The sequence below is a fragment of the Sminthopsis crassicaudata genome, chromosome 1, assembly GCF_048593235.1.
Source record: "Sminthopsis crassicaudata isolate SCR6 chromosome 1, ASM4859323v1, whole genome shotgun sequence".
Lineage (NCBI taxonomy): Eukaryota > Metazoa > Chordata > Mammalia > Dasyuromorphia > Dasyuridae > Sminthopsis > Sminthopsis crassicaudata.
In genome coordinates, this window is record NC_133617.1 from 63,836,746 (window position 1) to 63,847,704 (window position 10,959).

The 10,959-nt window shown below is 36.0% G+C and overlaps 1 pseudogene; it reads left to right on the forward strand.

The window, feature by feature from the left end:
- The first annotated feature begins 4,792 nt into the window (after positions 1-4,792).
- LOC141546388 (WD repeat-containing protein 48-like) lies at positions 4,793-8,064 on the forward strand (annotated as a pseudogene).
- The last annotated feature ends 2,895 nt before the right edge of the window (positions 8,065-10,959 follow it).

Genomic DNA, 10,959 nt, shown 5'->3' on the forward strand with positions numbered 1-10,959 from the left:
TATCTAATTTAGTATGGTTCAGTATGATTGATTTAATCCTATAACAAATAATGGTTTCCTAGTGATATAATGATTGGTTTATATTCAGTTTAGAGCATATAAACTAGAAGCCTCAGCTAGGTTGATTCAGAGAAAAGTAGAGGTAGAAGCCAAGAAGACAAAGGACTAGGGGCAGGAGCTTAAGATCTCAGAACCATGGGGAGAAATATCATTCCATCTTTGATCTTCCTGGTAGCTGTACTGGACTCCTGCAGTCCTCCCATTAGGACCAAGCCTAGACTGAAAGGCTCTCCAGAAAGCTACCCAGCATCAGGCAAAGAGATAATAAAGGATTTGGACTTAACATCTGGCTGTTATTGTGGTGATTACTGAACTGAAATGAAGGCTGCTCCCAGAGACCCGAAGAAAACCAAACCAAGGAGAATATTACACTAAATATCCTATACATATTTATATTTATATAATGCAAGCTGAATATAGCTTGCAGTATACAATTTATTATTGTCTCCTTTAAATTGTAAGCTCTTTGAGGGTAGATACTGTCTTTTTCCTCTTCCTGAATCCCTAGCACTTACTACAATTCCTGACACATAGTAGGCACTTAATAAATGGTTGTTTATTGATCATTTTCCCCCCCTATAATACTTCAAATGCTTTTTCCTTACTGACCATCCATTTTTGTTTCTATGATAATGAGATTTAGTTTTAAAGGCTGGGTCATTTTATATTGCATCAACAACTTCTTTCCTTTTAAAAATATATTACTTCCCTCCTCTAGATTTTTATAGTTGTAGAGTAATCTTGGGTTATTTGAATTTCCTATTCTTTGTGTTTAAAGGTCTTTCTTCTGATTGCTTGCAAAAGTTATTGTTTGTCATTGAAATTGTTGGATTTAATCCTTATGATATTGGAGTTTGATTCAATCTTTTCTATTCCAGTCATTTCTTTTCTGTGTAATTGATAAATTCTACCAATTGTTCCCTCCTAATCTTTTCCAATATTGAGATTTTTCTCCTGAATCATTCTGGAACATCTTGTAGTTCTTTTTTTTGGTGTCAGATATATATCATGGTGTCACTTCTGAAAGAATTCAGTCTCTAATCCAAGCAAAGAGATTTATGAGACTTTCACACTCATTGACAGGCCAAGCTCCTTGAAGCCCAGCAAAGGAAGGCAAGGATGTTTATAAAGTAAATGGTGTTGATTACATCATAAGATATGTAAATTTTGAGGCTATAGGAAGAATTTGTTAACGGGAGAGGTCCTAAAGCTTTGGTGGAATGATGCAAGTGGTTACCCAGAACGCATATAGAAAAGTCGACTTTGGGGGGAGGTATTAATATGTGATAATGATATTATAACCTGTTACTCCTTAATTGAATATGCAAAAAGCAACAATTATGATTTCAGGTAAGGCAACACCAAAAAAGAGAAGTAGAAAAGGTTAAAAAGCTACTAAATTTTACTAAAGAGTGGGTGATATGTTGATTTAAATATTTAATTTGTCTGGAGTCATGAAATTTTTCCCCCCTGAGGCAATTGAGGTTAAGTGACTTATTCAGGGTCACACAGCTAGAAAGTGTTAAATGTCTGAGGCCAGATTTGAACTCAGGACCTCCTGACTTCAGGGCTGGTGCTCTATCCACTGTGCCACTTAGCTGTCCCTGGATGTTAAATTCTGAAAGAAAAAAAAAAAACAAATAAATTATGGGAGGAAAAGGCAATAAGTTACAATAATAAAATACTTTAATTTATTCTATCACTCATATAAATCTAACCAAAAGTAAGCAAGAAAGAAGTTAATGACATAAATAGAATTTTTCAGAAAATAAAAAACTATGACAAATATCTGGGAATTTACAAAAGAAAATAGAAAGACAATTTTGTGCTCAATTTCTTATGGCAATAAAAAATGGATCCTTTATTAATGACAAAAAAAGCATAGAAAAATGCAAAACTGTTTACAAAGAAACAAATAAGGGACATTGAAAAAGTATTTAAAACCAACTAAATAATCTTAAGACAGTGTGAACAAAGAATGCATCCTAGAACTGATAGATAACTTAAAGAAATCACAATAAGATCATATTTCAAAAATTTTGTCATGTACTTAAAGCAGTTCTTAATCTAAGTTCATATTTCTAAATATTTTTGTTAACAAAAAGGAAGCACAGAACAAAGCATTGAGAAAGGAATTAAAATACCAGAGAAAGCCAAAATTAAAATTTGGTTAAAACTAAAATAAAAACCTTAAAATTAGAAAATTAACAAAATTGGAGACAAAAAATCAAATTACAATACAAATAATGATTGTTTAAAAATCAATTAAATAAATAAATTTTTACCTTATTTTTCTAAAATAAGAAAGTTGAACTCCAAATTATTCATATAAATAATTTCAAAGAAGAATTCTCAACAACTGAAGAGACAAAGAAAATTATAGATAGATAGCATGTCTACAAAAGATCATACAAACATTAAGGAACTACAAATTGCATATAGCTCCAGAAAAAATTCAAAGACATGCTCATTTTCAATATTTAGGATATGAAGTATACCCTAAGGTGCTTACACTACAAAAACGTTCATTAAGAACGAGAAGCTAAACAACTTAAATGAATTTCAGAAATTGATAGGAGATATTCAATGGATGTGTCCAGTGTTAGGCTTGACTACCTTTCAATTGCAACCATTATATGACATTATAAGAGGATCCAATGCTTTAAACTCACCATGCCAGCTTACAAAAGAAGCTTAAGAAGTTTAACTGGCTTTATCCAATGTGGTTGAAAGAGTCACTAAAAAGCCTTGCAAATATCAGTTTTTGCTACAAAAGAGGCACCTTCATCAAGTCCTTCATCAAGGAGACATTGTGATAGAGTGGATGAACCTCCTAGCACAACCAGAACAAATCCTTGTGGCTAGAATTTTATAAAAGGCCATTAAGACAGCAGTACAATTATCTGGGATAAGACCTGACAAGATATATACCTTTTATACCAATGCCCAAATTAATGTATGCTGTGAAACCATCCCAGAATGGTAAATTTTATTGGCCACAGCTCAAATTTTACACACAGGTCTCCATTAAATATAACCAGACTGTTACATAATTGGCGATGGAATCCTGAAGAAAAGGTTTCTAAAGTGCCTCTTAAAGGACAAACTATCTTTACAGATGCATCCAAATACAATATTTGTGCTGTATACTCTCATGACTTAACTATAAAGAGAGTTGTCAGAACTCCTTTTCAGTCCACTCAGCAGAATGAATTGTATGCAATCATTCTAGCTTTTACTTATCCAGGAAATATAAATATAATATCTGATTCAGCCTATTCAGTAGGTGTGATACAAAGAATTGCCACAGCCCAATTAAAATTTGTAGCTTCTAATATATATCAGCTCTTTAAGGAATTCAAGAGCAAGTGAGAAAGCCTCCAGGTAAAATTTATCTCTTGCATGTCACTCTCATAGTAGACTTCCAGGTTCTATTTTTGATGCCAATTCAAAGGCAGATAGCCTTCTAACTATGTTGGCTAATACTCCTTTATTTCAGGAAGCCCAAGAATCTAGTTCTAAATATCATCAGGCTGCTTGAGCTTTATGTTTACAATTTGGAATAACAAGAGAGGAAGCTAGGAGCAAAGTAAAAGCCTATACAACTTGCCTTAATTTCCATACTCTTATGTTCCCCCCACGGAAGAACCCTCATGGTCTGGGACGCAATCAGACTTGGCAAATGGATGTGACCCATTATAAATCTTTTGGTTGCCTGCCTTTTATCCATGTTGTAGTAGACACCTTTTCAGGATTCACTTTTGCAATACCAGCAGCAAAAGAGCAATACCAGCCGAATGGTCACTGAATTCCTTATACAAGCATTTTTAATTATGGATGTGCCACAAGCAATTAAAACAGATAATGGACCTGCATATATTTCTAAACATTTTGCACACTTTTGTGCACAGTATAAGATTTTACACATCACTGGTATATCCTTTAATCCTCATGGACAGACAATAGTAGAGAGGAGAAATAGAGACATTAAGACACTCCTCCAAAAACAAGAGAAAGGGGGAGCCACAGGTAACCCGAGAGAACTTCTAAATTTAGCTCTTTATACAATTAACTTCTTGAGTTTTGACAAAGATGTACTATCTCCAGCAGACAAGTTTTATAACTCACTGGAAAGGCAGTGTCCAATGCAAACAGCTCCACTGTCTTTAGATAATCACTAGATGTTGTGGAAAGGTCCGGAAAGTGGTGAATGGAAGGGACCAGACAGTTAACCTGCTTGGGGGAGAGGGTTTGCTTGTATCTCTACAGATGGAGAAGGAATGAAATGGGGGGCCAATAAGCTGTATTTGCCTTTTCCATAAGAGAGAGATGGAGCAGACCCTTGAAACAAAGGAGAAGATGTTAGGGTCAAGGGCAAATCTCAAGAGTAGAGTTTGAGGCACATTGGAGGCTTACTCTGCCTGAGCCCAACAGGGTGTTGATGGCATTGAGTAAGCCTCATCCAATGAAGTGGGAGCCCTCCTCACTCTTGATTGATTATGCACCTGCCTCTGACACTCTTTGACCTGTGACCTAGGGACTATAGAAAAAGGAGTTGCAGAAAGGGGAGGATGAGATTAGATTCATTATGCCTTGGGATTAGAGCATTAGGATTGAGGGAACTCTATGTAGTGAAGTAATAGAATAAATATTTGTTGCTGCATATTCATGTGTATCAGGTGTTCTGTGGGGGACCTCTTGAGGTCCTTCTTCGATTCAGTTAATCGAAGCCATGATGTCTGAAGACCTGGTGAAGGTAAAGCACTAGTTGACCCTGCCGAGGTGAGCAGTGGGAGTTAATGAGAAGATACAAGAAACATCAGGTGGTTGCATTGCTGACTGTGCCCACCACTGGTTGCACTGCTGACTGTGCCCACCACTAAAAGAGCATGGCAATTGACTCATGGAAATAAAAAATTGTTAATGAGACTAATGCGGACTTCAAAACCCTCAGGAACCATTAGATTCTCTAAGACATGATAAGATTGTTAGTAGGACTTGAAAACCCTCAGGAATCATTGGATTCCCCGATACATGATAAGACTGTTGCAAGACTTCAAATTCTGCAGGAATCATTGGGCTCCCTGACACATGATAAGACTGTTGTATGACTTCAAAACCCTCAGGAATCATTGGATTTCCTAACACATGAAAAGATTGTTGCAGGGCTTCAAAAACTTACTGGATCATTGGATCCCCTGACACATGAAGTAATAGACAATAGATTGGTTTTGGACTTATCTCTTGATTGCTGAAGGAAGCATATGTGTGATTGTTATTTACATACCCTCTTTCTAGGACTTCTAGTAATCTTTTACAATACCATATTGATCCATATTGTTTATTATATCACTACTTGCATGTACAATTCATGTTTGTTACACCACATTGAGCCTGCACAAGCTGTGACGAGAGTCATCACTGCTAGCCTGTGGTTTATTGCTATGTGCTTGTGTAATATGTGCTTCTGTAACACCTTCCATGCTGATGGGTTTGTGCATACCTGTTTCTAGTAAGACCCTTTACCCCAGAAACCTGCTAACAATATCTGGTTTGACTCCCCACTTCCCTTTGGTGGTTTTCATCTCTGTTCCTCAGAAGTCAGGGAGGGCATGATCATCTTCTTTTTGGGGTTCTCACCTCCCTGAGAAGTCAGGGATGGTGTGACCATCTGTGTTCTAAAACAAAAGAAAGTGGGAGATGTAAAGGGATGAAACTCTGAAAAAGGTGTACAGACAACTGAGCCTTTAAGGCTAATTACCCATTTGATGTGAGACAATGACTCTATTAGCATAAGTTTTGGATAAATGGCTCTTCTCACTGTTTGGTGCTTACTTAATGTTTGATGTTAAGATAATCATAGGAAAAGATTAGAGATTGGGGTTACAGAGGCCAGAGACTTACTTGGCAGCAGCAGGAGGAGGAGAAAGGTGGAGATTCTGGACTCCAGAATGGAGGAGAGATCTTTGTCAAAACTCCTGGCAGTTTGCCTGCTTCTTTCACTCCTCCCCCTAAAGACCAAGGACTGATACTTATCCTGACTCTGGCTAATCTTGAGGCCTCCAGGATCCTAGCCTGGACTTTACAATACTTAACTTGTATTTTTTCCTAAAATAAATGCTTTTTAGTCAGATCGTATACATTTCTTCCCCAATCTTTTTTTTTTTTTTTTTTTTTTTTTGAGCTATACAATTACTGGTGTCGATCTTAAATTTATGATACCTTTCCATTTAAAAATCATCTTTTGTCCTTTTTGAGTCACTTGAAATTAATCTTTGATGTTGGCTCTTAAATGTCAAATTTTCTATGAAGTTAAGACAAAGTCCTGAAGATTTGCAAGTTCATTGAATGTCTGTTGGGTCACAAGTCTACTTTGTTATGTTGTTGATATATATCAGTACAAGACTTTACTGGACCTGCTGATAAATCCTGCACAATTCTAATTGTAGATCCAGCAAATTTGGATTGTTTTTACTTATATGTTTGTTTCTTATAGAATTTTCTCTTTGATCTGAGAATTTCAAAATTTGACAATAATATTCCTATGTGTTTTCCACATAGGATCTCTTTGAGTTTTTTGTTTTCTGTTATTTATACTTTCCTCTCATGTTCTAACACTCCAGGGCAATTTTCTTTGATGATTTCTTACATTATTGTGACAAGATTCATTTTTCTGGTCACAGCTATTCAAGTAGTCCATTTATTCTTTTTTTTTTTTTCTTGATCTATTCCCCAGATTTTCTATTTTTATGAGATGTTTTTACATTCTTTTCTATTTTTTATATTTTGTTTAGTTGTTTCTTGGCATCATAACTTCACTGGCTTCCCTTTGTCCAATTCTACTTTTCACATTTCTGCATTTTTTTCTCCTTCTGTACATAATAGAATCCAATGTTCAATAGAATTTGTTAATTATGTCATACCTTGTGGTTTCCAATGTGATTATATATAATCATTATATCCTAAATACTTAGGCACATAAGTATTTAGCCTGGTCATCTGTCTGTTACTGGATATTTGTATTTTGTTTTTAAAAGGTTTCTAAATGATAAGAGGACAATTATCAATGATCTGCGAAATCTAACTGATGTTTTATTTACTAATAAATAAAAGAAATAAAGAAAATATTTAAATTGGTACATATGTGCCAAATTGGTACTCAGTTGATTTTAAAACTGGAATGTTGATATTTACACTGGATGAGAATAACTTTTTCTGTTTGGGAGTCACCAAAAGATGCTGGCTTTAGCAGCCCAGATAGATCAGATCCAAAATTGAACTTGGGAGGGATTTACCGCAAGCCCTCCTAGAGTATTGGCCCAGAACTCATGTTAATCCAATGGATGAAGAGGAAAATGAGATGAACCATGATTACCCAAAGCTGGGAAGAAGAGTCAACACATTTGGAGGATAGGATCCAGGTGGAAAAAAAAAAGGACTGGCCCAGTGAGACTGTGAATGGTGAGCAGGAAAATCGCATCCAGAATGGGAATGGCTTCTTCTAGGTATCTCCACATACCAGTGATCTTTGGCGAGGCAGAAGGCCTCAGGTTGCTGTGTTGGGATTCTGAAGGGGAGAGGGAGTCAATGATGCTTGATGAGACAGTGCCCCAGTGGGTGATTGACACCCACCGTGGATAAAAATATGTCCAAATTCAATAAAATTCCTTTCTACCTCCAACCTCACTTATCTTCAGGGGCAAAAACCTTAAAGAAAGATAAACTGTCTGCCAGTGACATGCTCCCGGTCAGGAGGGTGATGGAGCATGTCTAAAAGAAAATCATAAACTTGGATAGTGAGTCTCAGACCACAAGCTTGTGCAATAACGAAAAAAATGGGAGAACAGGAAAAGGAAGAGGACAATGCCATACTGGTGGAAGAGAAGATTGAACTTTTGTGCCAAGACCAAGTTTTGATCTCAATATGGACCTTCGAACAGTCAAATACTTCATATGGAATAATGGGGAGACCTCTCCCTGCATTACTGCCAGAAGTCCACATGAGGCCATGAGGGCGGACACTCCTGGGCATTCATTTCCTGACCTTCCTGTTGTGGAACCTTCTTTCCCTTTTTAAGCCAAATTTCAGAGTTCCAAGATCAAGAAGAAAAAAGTCCAAGCATCTAGATAGAAAATTAAAAACTCCTAAAGTTTTCTGTCAAAATCACACAAAATTTAGTAACTTCTACATTAAAGGAGTGGAGGGCTTAGAATGTGATATTTTATAAGACAAAAGGAGCTGAAATTAAATCAATAATAACATATTCAGCAAAACTCAGTATGACCCTTGAAGTGAAAAAGATATTCAGTGAAATAGAGAATTTCCAAATATTCCTGATGAAAATACTAGAATGTGGTCCCAAGAGTAGTAGTACTACCTGGTGAAGCCCACTGAGCCCTGGCAGTAATGAGACTTCTAATGAATGATTCAGTCTATCAGAAGTAGGTAGGCAAAGTAGATCTGAAAACTTGTAGCTCTCCAATATTCCTACACAAACACACACACACACACACACACACACACACACACACAAAGATAGAGAATCTTGCCTCAGGGGGAGCAGCAAAAATCAACAAAAATTGGAGTAAAGCTGTTATCCTCCTATGACAATGTGAGAAGACCCCTGGAAAGACCCGTCCTCCTGGAAGAATGTTAACCCTGAGAGTCAAGTACAGACACATCTGGACAGACTTTACAGAATCAGCAAACAATAAGCCCTGAGGGCAGCTAGCTTGGGAGATGGCCTCAGGAACTTTCTCCTCACAGCAGAGTGAGGGTCAGAAGACTGAATGGAAGAAGATAGAAGGACTATCCACTATCAAGGGGTACCAAACATAGCTGTACAGACCAGGTGTATCCTGAGCTATGGGCTGCAGGGAACAAAGAGTTAATATAGACCTATTAGTTTGGTAGCACAAGATTGGAGACTCTGCTGTTTGTGGGCACTAACAGGAGAACAGATTTTCTGGATTCAATTCCAGGATAGAGAGGATATCTCTAGTATATGGCCACTGGAGGGACTTCAAGAAACAAGAGTGTTTGTAGAACAGTGTGACTAAGGCCCCTTGTTGTGCCTTGGGGTAGAGAGGAAAGCCCAAGTTTGGGCCCTGAGGCAGGTTTCAGAAGGTAACACTAACAAGGACTTGAGGCTTATGGTATCATTCCCTACAGCTTAGGTCGAGAACATTTTTATATTAAAAGCTGTGAAAAACAAAATAAAAAACAAAATAAGCAGTAAGCAAAGGAGAAAGAACCCATCAATGGATAGTTATTATGGGGATAGAAAAAATCTGGGTTCATATTCAGAGAATGATAATAAATATAAAAAAATCCAAATCTTTTTTTAGGAGAAATATCAAATGGTCCCAACTACAAAAAAAAAAAAAAAAAAAAGGTTTTTTGGAAGAACTTTAAAAATCAAATAAGGATTATTGAGGAAAAAATAGAATAAACAATAAGAGCAATCCAATATCTTTATATTATGAAAAGGAAGACAACCAACTTAAGAAAGAAAATCATTAGAGAAATGAAAATTAATACAACTCTGAGGTGCCACTTCTCACCTCTCAGAATGTCTAAGATGACAGGAAAAGATAATGATAAATGCTGGAGAGGATGTAGGAAAACTGAGACTCTAATGCATTGTTGGTAGAGTTGTGGAAGGATCCAACCATTTTGGAGAGTAATCTGGGACTATGCCCAAAGGGATATAAAATTGTGCATACCCTTTGACCCAGCAATTGCATTACTGGGTCTGTATCCCAAGGAAATCATAAAGGAGCAGAAAAGACCTACATGTGCAAAAATGTTTGTAGCAGCTCTTTTTGTGGTAGCAGAGAATTGGAAAAGGAGTGGATTTTCATCAATTAGGGAATGGCTGAACAAGTTGTAGTGCATGAAGATCATGAAATATTAGTGTTCTATAAAAAATGATGAACAATGTGATTTTAGAAATGTTGGAAAAATTTATATGAACTGATATTGAGTGAAACAAGCAGATCCAAGAATATATTATATACAATAATAACAAGAAATGTGCAATGATTAACTATAAGATTTGGTTCTTCTCAGTGGTTCAGGGATACACAGCAGTTCAATAGACTTTGGACAGAAAATGCCATCTGCATTCAGAAAAAGAACTAAGGAAACTGAATGTAAATCAGCATATCCTATGTTCACTTCTTTTTTCTGTTCTTTTTTTTTCTCTCCCATAGTTTTTTCCCTTTTGCTCTGATTTTTCTCTCCTAACATGATTCATAAAGTAATGTTTTTAAAAATGAAAAAAGAAAACATAAAAAAGATAGAAAATCAAAAAATTAAAGGGACAATATGATTCCTTTAACCTAGAATTGGACAATAGAAAGCTAATGATGCTATGAAATACCAAGAAATAATAAACAAAATCAAAAGAATGAAATAATAGAAGAGAGCATGAAACATTTCATCAGGAAAACAACTGCTCTGAAAAACAGATTGAAGAGAAATAATATAAAAATAGTCACACTACCTGAAGTTTGTGTTTAAAAAGAAACCTCTATATAATCTTAAAAGTAAATATCAAGCAAAATTGTCCTGAATTTATCAACAAAAATGCTAAGGTGAAATAGAAAAAATCCACTGGCTATCACCTGAAACAGATCCCAGGAGGAAAACTTACAGGAATATCCCAGCCAAGTTTCAAAGTTCCAGGTTATGGAGAAAGTATTGGAAAAACAAGAACAATTTAAATATCATAGAGCTACAATAAGAATTATACAAGACCTAGCAGCTACTATGTTAAAGGACTATGGATCCTGGAATACTATGCTTCATAGAACAAAAGAACTGGAATTACAACTAAGGGTAAATTCCTCAGCAAAATTAAGCATAATACCAAATTTTTAAAAAAATGAATATAT